Below are 14,068 nucleotides of genomic sequence, written 5' to 3'. Positions count from 1 at the left end.
AGATCACCATCCCCAATCGCCTAGACAATCGCCGTCCGGCGGAGATAGTAGTGAACTCGGGATCTGGAGTCCATGATCGGAATCCCTTGGCTGCGGTCCAAAACCTCGATCGACTCCAAGGATTCGAGGATGGCTTGGTTCACTGAAGCCTCGTCCCAGATCTGGGACTTGATTGTTCGGAGACTGGATCGACGATGGAGTAGGCGGCGGTGATGGCCAAGAAATGCCCAATGGTAGCCGGCGATGATAGAAGCTACGAGGCCTAGGGCTCGACGACGATGGGTCTGGGTGAGGAGGCGGACGTGTGAGGAGGCGGGGAGAGAGAGAGAGAGAGAGAGAGAGAGAGAGAGAGAGAGAGAGAGAGAGAGAGAGAGAGAGAGAGAGAGAGAGAGAGAGAGAGAAGGTAATTTATTAATTGAAATAAGGTTAAAATTGTCAGTAAATGTTAGATTTGATAAATGGGACTAAAAAACTCTTAGTGAAGTAAGTGGACAATTTTTATGTTCAAATTGGGTAAGTGGTCACGGCCCCTTAAATCTAACAATGATCGTACATAATTGAGTAAAGATTAATTAACTATCTGAACACATAGAAGCAAATGATTAATCCTAAATACCCTATACTTGAAACAAATAGCTAGTAATTAACGTTGGGATCGGAGGTCTACCAGCTCTACGCGCTACATCCAATGACCATTGAGCCGAGCTATGACCAAATGAGATTGACTTTCAGACTTTGGATATGGTCGAATATGTGTGCGGTCGTAATTTCACAACGACCCCTTCATGATTAAAGTAGCATGCATGACCATCAGGCTATATATATAAGAAAGGTTAAACAAACACTAACTAATTACACGATCATATATTATTAAAATGGTTCATATCCATAATGGTTCGTATCACAAGGCCTCCTGCACCCTTGATTCTATTGTTTCTGTTCCTCTCGTCCTAAATAGTCTCTGCAAGAGTTCTACAAAACCCAATCAGCAGTAAGTATCTCCCTCGGTCTTTTCTGTTCCTCTCTCTCTATATAGATACATAGTACGTGTTTTTTGTTTTCTATGAGTACGTGCTTGGTTTCGATCAAATTAAATCATATGAATGAAGTGCTTGAGATTATATAATCAATCGTATCTTCTTCATGGAGCCCCATCTCTTTTTTCTCAGTCAACTGCATGAAACGTACGCAGTAGGAAAATGGTTAACTGCGAAACCAAGAATGCATGCATGGTTTTATAATTATGAAAATACTCCATCGTAGTTATCTAATATGGGATCCTAGATCCTTTTGATCCATAGGATTAGTGCCTCCGGCGACTCTACGGTGGCCGGTGGTGACTGGTAAAACCTTCATGAAAAGTGGACTCGCATAAAGATTAACGTTTGTAAAAGTACGTTGAGACCAATTTCTTTGACTAGCTTTTGCAATTTTTTGACCAATCTACGGTCTTATTTTATTTCACCCAAAAGAGACACTATGATCTTACTTGTCGGCGCCCAAATTAAAAAATGATATGTGCAAGGAAAAGTTTTCCATTGCAACTTGCGCGGAAACCTTATTGGCTTATTTGGATTGGAAGTCAATTTGTGAATCAAGTGGAGGAGTTTTTTTAGGGCTTCTTTTATGTCATCATGACCCGTATTAGGTCTCTTTTTATTGCTTCATAAACTTCGATTGGGTCGATCAGATCAAGTCTGAACACCATTTACCCAATCTATTAACAACTTTACAACAAGATCCAATTCACTTTGGTTGTTAAGGTTTCAAGCTTAATAATTAAGCCTTAATTATTGTCATTGCAGAAGTGAAAAGCATGCAGCATGGGAATAACATGGAGATTAATGAGGTAAAGAATCATGTAATAAGCCGATTATTACTACAAGTACCACCACGCAGGGACCGGGTAGTTGTAAGAAGACCACCTACGCCTTCTGGGGGACAAGGTTGAAGTTTGCTTGGGTTATTGGTATTAATTACCTGTAACTTCAGCCAAGAGTGTTAATTGTTGCCGGTATATCTCCACTTTGGAGAGCTAGGATGTTTCTAGATGCTCACTGTGATTGAGAATTATTCAATCTGTTCATAATAATCGAATGTATGAAATCGTATTCCAAATGATTGAGAATTATTCAATTTGTTCATCATGATATTTATGTAGAGATAAGAGAAAGACCATCTTTCACATAATTTAAAATTTTGCAATAATTGTAATAATTATATATACTAGCAACGTGCTCACGCTTCTCGCGGGTAATATTGTACATCTTAAGGGAAAATGGATATTGACAGAAAGGAAAAGAGATTTTTTTTTGGGCCGTGACCACTTACCCAATTTTAGTCTAAAAATTGCCCACTTGCTCCACTAAGAGTTTTTTAACCCCAATTACCCGATCTAACATATATTGACTATATTACCCTCATTTTAATTAACAAATACTCTCTCTCTCCTCCAGACTCTCTCTCTCTCCTCCAGAATCTCTCTCTCTCTCCACCGTCGCTGGAATTATGCCAGAAATCAAACTCCAGATCAGAACTCGACGCCGCCATCTCACCAGGGCCTTAGACGCTGCCATTTCGCTGAAAGACCCGATTACGATCCACGAAGCGATGCGGTAATCTTTCCTCGCCAAAGGCAAGAGGGTCCGACCCGTTCTGTGTGTCACAGTGTGCGAGATCGTTAGAGGGTCTAAGTCAGTCACCATGCCGGCAGCCTGCGCCGTCAAGATGATCCACACCATGTTGTTGATCCACGACGACTTGCCGTGCATGGATAATGACGATCTCCGCCGCGGAAAGCCCACCAACCACAAAGTTTTCGGCGAAGACGTTGCAGTTTTGGCGGGCGAAGCGCTTCTCTCCTTCGCGGTCGAGCACCTAGCCTTGTCCACCGTCGGCATCGAGCCTTCTAGAATCGTCCGAGCGCTGGAAGAGCTTGCCCGGTCAATCGGGTTGGAGGGATTGGTAGCGGGTTTTGTCATGGATATCCACTCTGAGGGGTTATCCGACGTGGGACTGGAGCACCTGGAGTACATACACCTCCACAAAATTGTAGCTCTTCTTGAATGGAAGAAGAAGATAAAAAGGAAAGCCTGAGTTCTTCTAATCCTTCCGGCGTCTGAGTTTCAATATGGGATGTTGCTAGAAGTTATGTATCAATTTTGATTTGTCTGGGATTTGTAGAGTCATGCTGCACTTTCACTTGACCAATATGGGTTTGTTTGATGGTCTATTAGGGGCAGTAGACATATTATTGGCCCCCGGTAGACTTTGATACGAGGGACAGGGTTCACTATAGTGTGGTGTTTTGATAAGTTACATGTTGTTTTCCATGTATTAAAGTCAAATTATCTGTGAATCCTACAAAATGGTGCATTTTTGGTGGTCTATTGGGAGGCAGTAGAGACATTGGACTTTGTATTGGGAGGCAATAATATGATTATTGGGAGGCACTAATATGATTATTGGGAGCCAATAATATGATTATAAATTGGTTAATTGTGCCTGTAGTGTATTCATTTTGGTTTTGGGAGTTCATACAATTCACTTGATGGCAATAACATGATTTTTGGGAGACAATAATATGATTTTTGGGGGGCAATAATATGATTACTGGGGGGCAATAATAGCCGGATTCCGGATTCCGGTCATCGGTCGCCGGATTTCGGTTACCGGTTCCCGGAATCCGGTCACCGTTCACCGGAATCCTGTCACTGGTCGCCGGAGACCGAGCCGGCCACTGGTCATCGGAGCACAGCAAGGTGGAGGATGACTTCTCTCTCTAAGTGAGAAAGAAGGAGAGGGCAAAAAAGTCTCAAAAAAAAAGAAAAAAGAATTAATTGGGTAAAGGGGAAATAATCCCTTAGAGTGTTTTGGGTAAATGGGGTTAAAAAACAGTTGGTGGAGCACGTGGGCAATTTTTAGCCTAAAATCGGGTAAATGATCATTTCCCTTTTTTTTTTTTGTTTACATAGAATAGTGGTGGTTTGGCTATTTTTTCAATTTACACTTTTATCTAGTTTTATTTTATTGACTTAATTTGATAATTATGTATAAAAGGGTATTATAGACACTTCAAAATTTGGTGAAACCATTTGACACCAAAAGAGAGCCTCCATTTATAATAGTAGATATATATATATATATATATATATATATATTTTGATAAAATAAATAAAATATATGTACGTACAAGGATATATATCAATAAGTTTTTATTTGATTTTTGGTCTTTAATAGAGTATTGATTAGCATGATTATCTAATTTCGAAGCTAGAACTTCAACACCTGCATGATTGTCGATCCAAAAGGGATGAAATCGGAGGCAGATCGAATACCTTAAAGCCTTAAAGCCTCTGAAGAAGACAAACATCTGTGAAATCCCATTAACCTTGTGCATGCAAAGGCATTCCTCGTCAGAAGTATAAACAACAAATGAACAAAGCTAGACGAAGAGCATATATTATTGACTAACATATTCTCGATAAACATGCATATATACAACAAAAATAGGTTGGACAGAAAGTAGTTTGCATGAGTAATAATCCGGAAACACTGCAACGCTCTACAAACATGGCAACACTTTATGCTTAATGTCATGTCACAATTTTCTTTACGATTGTGCCCCAAAATCTTGAAGTTTAACTTGTGTTTTATTATGTTTTACCTATATTTATTTCATTTCTTTTTCTTTATGGGAAACCATGCATTGAGAAGAAAATAACTATATATATATATAAGGCTTGAATGTGAAAAATTGGAGCAAGGAGAAGAAGATATGAAATTTGGGCAAAAAAACTCAAATCGAATTGTCCAGCAACTTTTATGGCGAGCTGCCACTCATGGAGGACCCTTTGTCCAGCCAAGGAGGACCATGGTTGTGGCTGTGAGAATCTCCCACCACTTGAAATTTAAACGGTGCCTTGTTCTTCTGTTGCCTTGCAATTTTGGGACCATTTCGGGGACAATGGTGTAAGGTCATCTCTTGCACATCTTGAGACTAAAGGGACATAGGTGATCAAAAAAGGCCAAGGACCTTATCTTCAACATTCTTGACTCCATTCTATCATCTACATCTCACCAAGACATTCCATTTTCTCTCTACAACACCACACCACCATTTCCACCACCAAACTCATCTTTCCACCAATTCCATAACCCGGCCTCCATCACCACAAATCATTACTAGCTACTCTTATTTTCACCATTCCCACATCATGATCAAGAGGTTGGAGCAAGGAGAATGAGACATCCACAACCTCATGAGCTTAGGGACTCATCTCCACCACCACTTTTGGCATCACCACTATTTACTCCCTAACTCTTTATTCTTGATCTATCTTTGAATGTTGAAGCTAGTTTGTCTGTCTAGTTATGACTGAGTAGTGAATTTGTTGGAGGTAGGGTTGAAAGTCCTATCCAATCTTGTATGATATTGATGTGAATACTATGTCTGATGCAATTTTCCATTACCATCTTCACATGCTAAATCAAAAAGTGAATGCTTAATTATATTTGAATTCGACTAGTTTAAGTATAATAAATTTTTAATCTCATGATTAGTATTTTGAGATTAGTTACATCTAGATATTAAGAGCATGAAAGCACACCATGTGTGCACGTGAGAGTAGTGAGTTAAAATCACCTAGGCCTAGGATTGGTTGTTTGCTTGGTTATCTAAACTCTAATCTTTATGCATTTAGGAACAATGAACTGAGACTTGCCCAGTAATAGGATTTGCTCATGGGTAGTTAATTATGGACTTGCCTAATTGGAACTGATAAAATCAAAGGAGTTTAGACCTAATAGTCTTGCCTGGATGCTAAGAGGGTAATTGGGTATTTGGGATTGTATTACTTGTAGTTTGATCATTAATGCATGCAAGGGAGGGCTATGGTGGACAGCCTAAGCTCTAACTATCATCCATTTGATAAAAACTTGTTTAGCTTAACTTAGTTTACTTTACTTGCTCTAGTTGTTTCAATTTGAATCGAAACTATTCCCAATTAACATCAAATTAAATCACTACACACCATCTTGTACATACTCACTATAAACTTGGGTTACTTGTGAGTTTTTGTTTGTGATTGTATATTTGCATATTTTTTCTAGTTTTCCACTAGGTCTTCCCTGGTTAAGAGGAAGATTTACCAATCTCTTGGGTATGATATCTTTTACTCTAAACCCCTATACTATAACTTGACCCTTATATTTGAGGGTGACCTCAATCCTAACACTTAATCACCGAACCATCCTCAATCACCTGCTCAACAAATGGCAATAACCAATCTGGAAATTTAAAAAGATATAAATTAAAGAAATTCTATAATGTTTGGAAACAATTCATCTTTACTTCTTTAGAGTATGTCAAGTTAATAAAAGTACAATGGCTAGAATAGACCAAAAAAATAAAAATATATGTTCACTTTCCGAGAAAAGTGCTAGCTAGAATTTTTCCTCAATCAACTCTCTATACTTTTGATTTCAGATTTTCTTGGTGTGGAAATGGTGTAAAGTCTAGCTAGCTCATGCATGCTTAACGCGCAAAGAACATGACTTTGGGCATACAAACTAAAAGTCCTATCTTATAATATTGACCAAAAAAAAAAAATCTAAATTTAGTTCTATAATAAATTATAAATGGTTCATTCCTGCTAATGAAATTTGATTTCCATCTGTATATGATCCAATGGTTACGTGGTTCCCTTCATTCTAATGCTACTGTTCTCATCCCATATATTCTTTGTCAATCCTTTCGAAATTCCAAAAAGCAGTTAGTAAATCTCTCTAATCTATTATTAGGATGCACATTATTGTTCGTGTGCATGAAATCTAATATGAATGTCTGCATACCAAAAATGTGTTCTATGTGTATGTGCATAATTTAAAATATAATTAACCAATGAGAACTTGAAACTACGCGCAACCTCTAATGTGAACATTGAGCCTAACTAGCTCTGACCAAATGACATTGACTTGGCAATTGGTCGAATACGATTTTGCAAAGACCAGTTGTCGATTAAACTAGCCCTAGCCATATATGTAACATTCTGTATCTTAATTTACCTGTTTACTAGTCATCTGGACAGTAAACGACAACTATTTTAACTTTTTACTTTGTTTCGATACTTTTAGTGGTCCTAAAAGTTAACTTTTTGCTCGGCTCAATTTTCTTCCCAAAAGTTGTAGAGGACATTAAACCGAGTCTGCGCATATGTGGTAAGCTTAAATCGAAGTTCGTATGCAAAAGTTATGGTCAAAATACTAAAATTACTGTTCATAATAACTTTCTATATAAAGAGAAAGTACTGTGGTAAGTTTCCATATTTTTCTAGAAACTTACCGAGCTCTCTCTCTTTCTCCTCTCCACTCCCCATCGCGTTTTCTGGGGTCTTCTTTGTCCGGCCATATCTTCCTCCACAGGCCTCCAATCTACGTGATTCCAGTTGGACTAGGATCGCCTCCCCCTCCTCTACAAGTTGGTACTCGTGGGTCTCAGCGATTTGAACGGAAAACCACAAATTCCAGCAATCACCTTTACTGTAGCAGTTGGAGTTTTTCCGGCAAATCTCCCAATTCCGGCCATCTCCGGCCGCCAAACCAAGTCCAATAGGGGCGCCTCGAGCCAGTGATCATTTTCCCCTCAAGCTGCTAGCTCCAATTCACAGTAAGGAAGGAGAATCGAAGAGATGTTCAAATCGAGGGTTTTGAATTTTCCGGAATTTTTTTCACCGCCCAAATTGGAGCTTTTCAAGGTAAAATTTGAACTTGTTGTAGTTGAGAAAAGTGTTAGGCTTGTTGAGTTGATGCTGTGGCTGAAATTTGGTGGCCAGAGGTGGAGGTGGCCCACGCGCCGGCACTGTGGGTGGCGCGTGGAGGCGCGTAGGGCATGTTTTTAATTCCTGTTTTTAGCCCATTTAAATCTTATAATTGTTGTAGAACTTGTAGATGTGAATTTGGTTGAAAATTGGAGAACTTTTGTGTTGATTATCAATTTCTGAAATTTAGAATTCAATTATCGACTTACGAGAATCCGATCGTCGGATATCTCTCGGTTCTGCCTTGGAACCTTTAAATTAACGAATTGGTATTAGTGGTAAAATGTGGGTTGAATCCAAGAAGAAGTGGAGAGATTATTTATGAGGATTTGATTTTGGGAGTCATATTTAATTGTTTAATAGTTTATTCATGGAACATAATTGTGTACAGGGCGACGTACCGAGCTATTGCTCGACGAAGGTACTCGTATGCGTGATTGCCTAAATAGTACTGTGAGTGGACTTTTGTTTTAAATGTTGATGCATGCATTTATTTTCTTGAATTAATGCTTTATTTAATTTATCACATTATATTTTGAGCATATAATTTAATTTTGGAATTTGATACCAATTTATCTCCTGGATTTACTTGAATTGATGATCTTTGGAAATTGATTTTTCTATCTCGATTATGATTTGGGAAATGGAATTGTGAGTCAAATTATTGTTTTAAATTATCGAGCATATTAATCGGCTCTAAATATTTATTTGTTGTATCGTTTGGATTTTCGAATTGAAGTTTGCTACGCTCGATTTTAAATTTGTGATTTATGTGATTTATCGAAGAATATTTTCCAAAGAGAATTCCGGAAATTTATATTATACTTTATTAGTCGATGTGGAGTTTTCTGGATTAATATCGGAAGTGAGATTTTCGAGGAAATTATTTATATATATTATTTCTCGCCTATTTGTTATGATTTTGAGAATATTTTGGCTTGCGGGGCCACGTCATTGGAATATACATATTTTTCTCTCGTGAGATATTGGGGAAGCTTTATTGGATTTATGGATTTATTGGTTTTCGATTGTTTTCCTCACCATACTCGAGTCGTTCGGATTGTGTCTCCTCCTCACTTACTTTGTGTTTGTGAGTGGCAGTCGAGGATTCTCCTCCTCACGTGAGTGGTAGTCGAGGTTATTAGTTCTCATCCTCACACAATCTATGTGTGAGTGGCAATCGAGGGTAGGTAGAGCCTAAGGGGCTCATTTACCCGTATGGTGATATTTCTTCCCTATATCCTATTATTTCTGGGCTAGCGGGGTCTAGTCCGATGATACGATACTCAGAGGGATTGATTTACAGTTTCCAGTTTCCTGATTTTAAGAAATAAAATTTTACAAATGTTGCATGCATCGAGGTTTTATAAATTTAAATAAGTGGGAAAGTATTTAAGTTTACTTTATTTAAATCATCTTAATTATTTATTTTTGTCCACTCATACTAACGTGTTTTTCAATACTTTCCCCTGGGCCCTTCAGTTTCAAATGCCCAATTTGCAGGCTAGATTAGTTGAGGTCGGGCGTACATGGAGTTGAGGCATAGTTGTTACTGCTTCCACATTGTAGGATTTATCGATCATTTATCCTCTTTACTTTTTATTCTATTACACCTATTTTAGAATTGCTCTGATAACCGTGGAATTATTGTTTTTAAGTTGAGATTTGTGTAATGTGAATTGGAAGATGTTGTGACTTGGGGAGCAGGGTGGCTCCAGGAGAATAAGGATGGATTGCTTAGAAGTGTAAATGTTTTTCTACAGGTTTTGAATAGTCCATTTTTAGGGGAAGTTCCGCCAAATTTTTGGTAGAATTTCTTCTAAGGTGGGCCCCGCATGGCCACTTCGGATTTCGGGGTGAAATCTGGGGCGGGTCCTGTTAATATATGCATGAAATTATGGGCTATAAGAAAGGAGGAGAAGCAAACACTACTTATATAGTTTCCTTGATTGAGCTTGGAAAATATTATCATCTGTCACATATATTTGAGTGACAAAGCTTTTAAGCATTAACCTCGATCTGAGAAAAGAAAGAGTGGTGAATCCTGTGAGGTTTGAATCATACTTGTTGGATACATGCTGAGCTCCACCCATCACCATTGTCACCCCCGTATCTTACATACTTATATGTGGAATATATGTTTGAATTAACTTTTGAATTATTCATGATTGATTCTTGATTGCGTGCTAATCTTGATGCTATGAAAGTAAGAGATTTCTTAGACAACAATGTTGAAGGGCTAGTTTGTTTTGAGTCTAGAGTCTTTTGTTTCGTTTTGATTGAGTCTTGTTAGTTTTGATTTTGCTAAGGGACTAGCAAAAGCTAAGTGTGGAGGAATTTGATAGGAGCATAAAATGCGACGAATTTATAGTCCAAACCTTTATACTTTTGCTTAGTTTATTCCTTAAAAATATCAATTTAACTTTGTTATTTTCTTAGGTACTTTGAGAAGCAGTTAAGGAGAAAAGAGAGCTACTGTAGGACAATCAAGGCACTTCACATGAAGTAGTGATGCAAAGGATGGATTCTGATCATTCATTGGTCCTAAAACTCAAGAGAAGATGGAGAAAGTTGCAGTGAAAAACAGCTGCCGAAAAGCAGAAAACAGAGTATTAGAATCTGCCTTATTTTCTTCCATATTGGGAAGCTGTTTTGAAGAACTTTCGAGTGGAGTTATGGAGAATGGCCAAATAATATTTGAAGACCACATATTCTACTATAACTACAGGCAAAGATTTGGTTCAGAATGATAAAGAGGAAGCCGGAGACGGTGCTCAAATTTGGTACCTCGAGAAGACTGTTTCCATCAGCTTTTCATGAAGCTTTTTCAAGGACTTTTCTACTGGACTTAAGGGATGAAATTCATGAAGTTGTCTACCCAGATTTAAAGATGGGATATTGTAGAGCATTTTAAAATCAAGAATCATCCAGAAAGGTGGTGGAATGCATAAGTTATGATGCTGCAAAAATGAGCAGAGGATAAGGAAAATCTGGAATTTCGGACAAGTCTTTCTGTGAAGCATTTTCAAGACCGTCATTGAGCCACGTTTCAAGAAGCTTTCTAGAAGGTTTTTGCACGGTTTTGAAGAGTTACATCAGGAGTATTATGTGGCGGAATTTCACATTCGAATATGCTAGGAACCCTTGTCAAACATGGAGAGGAAATCAATCCTAGTTGAGAAAGGAAAGTGAATTAAAGGCTATATTTTCTGAAGATATTCTTGGCAGATTTTGGGATGAATTTTATTGGATTTTTGCTGCGTTATACTTATCAAGAGATGGTTAGAAAGACTTAAGGAAGGTTCAGAAGATTGTGTGGCAGCCAAGCAAGTGGAATTGGAGAAGAATAAGGAGAACTCAAGCCGTTTTTGAAGAGGAAAGTTAGGGGTTTGTAAACCATAAAAATAGGAGGCTTCTTTGCATCATGGAGAGTATATCATACAGATTTTGACGCCTAAATACACCCCTAGCTCTCTTATTTTCGAAGCTCCATACAAGCATAAGGAAAAGAAGCTGCTAAAGTCGCCATCTGCCACCATCGTGAACATCCATCTTCAAGCAACATCCACCGTGCCTCTTCACTCCTTTTTGTGCGACTTTGTCTTCTTATTTTCAATATGTTACTGTGTGTTTACCTTAGAACAATGAGTAGCTAAATACTTTTGTGTTGGGGGCTAGTTTGAAGCCCTAAACTATGGTTCAAGTTTCATAATAAATTTCTATGTTTTAGTTACTTTGTCAATGAGATTGTTCTTTGGTTCTAGATTAGATGAATCTTTTATATGTATGTTTTATGTGGTTGCAAACATATAGGATATGCATGTAATTGGTGCTAGGTTAAATAGCAATTCACCTAATAGTTTTGTGATTTTAACCGAAGTAGTAAAGCCTCTCGCCTAGGTGTGTACCAAAGATGAGGAATGCAACTAGACACGCTTGTTGTACTAGTTTGTACACTTACATTGGCATCCTTCCACATATGCTTAATGCTTTAGAACTTGCTAAATGTAGGAGCCGCTTGTGATCTCTATGTTGCATGTTTTCAAAAGGTTCTAATAACGGCGCTTGTTCTTGTTAGAACAATATAGGGAAGTAATATAAGGTTCTTAGCTTGCTTCTAGCTTTGTAACTTGGTCAATCTCTTTCTCATGACTTAGTAATGAACATAGGAAGTAAAATTGGAACTTGGATTGTGTTTAGTGGTGGATAACGAACTCCTAACTGATCATCATCATATTCACAAACTTTACTTTAAATTCATCTTTTGTTCTTACTTTATTTTCGGTAGAATAAATCAACAATTCCCCCCCTAATTGTGTTTTTCAATTTGTTTCATATTGTAGTTTAACATTCTAGTTTTTTTTTGTTTTGTAGGTTACATAAATTGAAGGTGGACCCTTGATCCTTGGCGTAGAACGATCTCTTACTTTCACTACTACAACTTGACCATCTTGACAACAAAAAGGTTTTAAATTGCATGCTATTTTTAGCATAGCATGTCTATATATATATATATATATATATATATATATATATATATACAGATCCTATCCAGAGTGAGGCAATGCTTTGAAATTTCAGAGCGAGGTTAGGATTTAGGGTCACTTTTCGGTCGCATATTCACATCTCAACCGTTCAGTTTTTAGGTACTAATGTATAGATCATCTCTGCAAAATTTCAATGAAATTGATGGTCTTTAAGGTATCTAACTCGTTTAAACCAATGGACGATCTGAATCATGTCCAACCTGAACCGTACTAGCTTTAAGGCAGTTGTAACATCCCGTATCTTAATTTACCCGTTTACTAGTCATTTGGACGGTAAACGACAACTATTTTCACTTTTACTATCGTTTCGGTACTTTTAGTGGCTATAAAAGTTGACTTTTTGTTCGGGTCAAAATTTGAGAAAATTTCCTTCATGAAAATTGTGGAGGACGTTAAACCGAGCGCGTGCATATGTGGTACCTAAAAATCGGAGTTTGTATGTGAAAGTTATAGCCTAAATACTAAAGTTACTGTTCACAGTAACTTTCTATATATATAGAAAGTTACCAGGGTAAGTTTCCATTTCGGGAAACCTACCCCCGAGATTTTCTCTCTGCTTCCCTCTTCCCCCGCGTCGCTCACCTTTCTTCTTTTTCCGATTTCTTCACCGTCCGGCGTCCGATTGACGTGATTCCAGTTGTCCTTGGACCATATCTTCCTCCTCTATACGATGGTATCAGTGGGTGTCGGTGATTTGGCCGGAAAACTCTGAATTTATGCAATCATTTTTACTGTAGCAATTTGCTTCTCCGGCGAAATTCTCCAGTTTTCGGCTATCTCCGGCGGTGAAATTGTTCTATTAGGAGCACCTCGAGTCACTGATCATCTTCCCTCAAGACTTCTAGCTGAAATTTCCATGTTTGGAAGGTGAATTTGAAGGATTTCCAAATTGGTGGGTTTGGAGATTTCCTGGTTTGTGTTCATCGGCAAACTTGGAGCACTTCAAGGTATTTTCTCACTTGGTCACAGTTATGAAAAATGCTTAGAATGTTGAGATGATTATGTGGTTGAAATTTGGTGGCCGGAGGAGGAGTTGGCCGCTGCATGAACAGTGTCACTTGTGAACAGTGCAGTGCGTGAACAGTGGTGGCGTTTAAACAGTAAATTAAATTATATTTTTTTTAGCCAGTTAAATCCTATAATTTTTGTAGAGGTTGAATATGTGAATTTGGTTGGAATTGAAGAAGTTTTTAATCGATTATGAATTTCTGGAAATTTAGGATTTCGATTATCAATTTACAAGAATCCGACCGTCGGATATCTCTCGGTTCTGACTTGGAACCTTTAAGATAACGAATTGGTATTAGTGGTAGAATGTGGGTTGAATCCGAGAAGAATTGGAGAGATGATTTATGAGGATTCGATTTTGAGAATCGTATTTAATTAGAATAGTTATTCACGGAATATATTTGTGTACAGGGCGACATACCGAGCTATTGCTCGACGAAGGAACTCGTACGCATGAACGCCTAAATAGTACTGTGAGTGGACTTTTGTTTTAAATATTGACGCATGCATTTATTTTGAAATTATTGATTTATTTAATTATCGTTTTATTTATCGAGTATGATATTTTGTCTTGAATTATAATTTGACATTGATTCTTTCATGAATTTCGGATATGAACTTATTATGCTCGGAGTTGGATTTACGATTTATTTTTGAGAATATGAATTGATTTCAGAGATTGATTATTATTTGAAA

General features: G+C 37.8%; 1 pseudogene; it reads left to right on the top strand.

Moving 5' to 3' along the window:
- Window positions 1-1,010: 1,010 nt before the first annotated feature.
- On the top strand, window positions 1,011-3,206 carry LOC112168344 (annotated as a pseudogene).
- The last annotated feature ends 10,862 nt before the right edge of the window (window positions 3,207-14,068 follow it).

The sequence above is a fragment of the Rosa chinensis genome, chromosome 5, assembly GCF_002994745.2.
Source record: "Rosa chinensis cultivar Old Blush chromosome 5, RchiOBHm-V2, whole genome shotgun sequence".
NCBI classification, from domain to species: domain Eukaryota; kingdom Viridiplantae; phylum Streptophyta; class Magnoliopsida; order Rosales; family Rosaceae; genus Rosa; species Rosa chinensis.
The sequence above is the reverse complement of the archived record's forward strand: the minus strand, read 5'-3'. Positions and strand labels throughout refer to the sequence as shown.